Source organism: Pygocentrus nattereri, chromosome 7, assembly GCF_015220715.1.
Source record: "Pygocentrus nattereri isolate fPygNat1 chromosome 7, fPygNat1.pri, whole genome shotgun sequence".
Classification (NCBI taxonomy): domain Eukaryota; kingdom Metazoa; phylum Chordata; class Actinopteri; order Characiformes; family Serrasalmidae; genus Pygocentrus; species Pygocentrus nattereri.
The window spans coordinates 11,965,001-11,966,697 of record NC_051217.1 but is presented as its reverse complement, the minus strand read 5'-3'; positions in this window follow the sequence as shown (position 1 = coordinate 11,966,697).

The window sequence follows — 1,697 nt, the reverse complement described above, 5'->3', positions numbered from 1 at the left end:
TAATGCAGGACAATACTAGACCTCATGTGGCTGGAGTGTGTCAGCAGTTCCTGCAAGATGAAGGCATTGAAGCTATGGACTGGCCCGCCCGTTCCCCAGACCTGAATCCGATTGAGCACATCTGGGACATCATGTCTCGCTCCATCCACCAACGCCATGTTGCACCACAGACTGTCCAGGAGTTGGCGGATGCTTTAGTCCAGGTCTGGGAGGAGATCCCTCAGGAGACCATCTGCCACCTCATCAGGAGCATGCCCAGGCATTGTAGGGAGTTCATACAGGCACGTTGAGGCCACACACAATACTGAGCCTCATTTTGAATTGTTTTAAGGACATTACATCAAAGTTGGATCAGCCTGTAGTGTGTTTTTCCACTTTAATTTTGTGTGTGACTCTAAATCCAGGCCTCCATTGGTTAATAAATTTGATTTCCATTGATTTTTGTGTGATTTTGTTGTCAGCACATTCAACTTTGTACAGAACAAAGTATTCAATGAGAATATTTCATTCATTCAGATCTAGGATGTGTTATTTGAGTGCTCCCTTTATTTTTTTTGAGCAGTGTATATATATATATATATATATATATATATATATATAAAATCACTTAAACCCTATATTTAATTGAAAATGGTACAAAGACAACCAATCAAATGTTGAAACTGAGAAATTGTATTGTTTTTTTGTTTTTTTTGTTAAATATATGCCCATTTTGAATTTCATGGCAACAACACATTCCAAAAAAGTTGAACGGGCATGTTTACCACTGTGTTTCATCACCTCTTTTAACAACACTCTTCAGGCAGGGTACTTTAGTGCCCAAACAGCCACGCTGTTGTCATACGTGTAGAATGTGGTTTGACATTGTCTTGCTGAAATAAGCAAGGCTTTCCCTGAATAAAGATGTCTGAATGGCAGCATACCTTGCCAAAACATGTACATATCATTCAGCATTAATGGTGCCATCTCAGATGTGCCAGTCACCCATGTCATGTGCACTAATGCCCCCTATACCAGCATGAACAGTAGCTTTTGAACTGAGTACACTATGTCCATGATTTCCCCCCCAAAAATTGAAATGTTGATTAATCGGACCAAAGTCCAAAGAAACAGTTTTCCACTTCCCTCCAGTCCATTTTAAATGAGCTCAGGCCCAGAGAAGGTGGCAGTGTTCCTGGATTCTTTTTTATATGGTTTCTTCATTGTGTTTGAGTTTTATTTTTCAGAGTTTTAAAGCATTTGTGGATGCAGTGCCAAACTGTTTTCATAGACAGTGTTTTTCAGAGCCCATGCAGTGATTTCCACTACAGAATCAGGTATGCTTTTAATGTAGTGCTGCCTGAGGGCCCAAAGATCATGACCAGCAAATACTGTTTTTAGTCTTGTCCCTCACACACAGAGATTTCTCCACATTCTCTCAATCTTTTAATGTTATGTATTGTACATGATAAAAAGCAAACGTTCTTTGCTGTTTTATGTTGAGAGATTCGTGAATTGTTGCACTATTTGATCGTGCAGTCTTTCAGCGGTGTGATGAACGTCTCATCTTCACTTCTGAAAGATTCAGCCTCTTTTGGATGCTCATGTTATACCCAATCATGTTACTGGGTTGCCAATTAACTATCAGTTTTTTTTGTTTTTTTTTTAGCTTTGCTTTACCAGACTTTTGTTGCCCCCGTCCCAACGTTTGTGGAAAT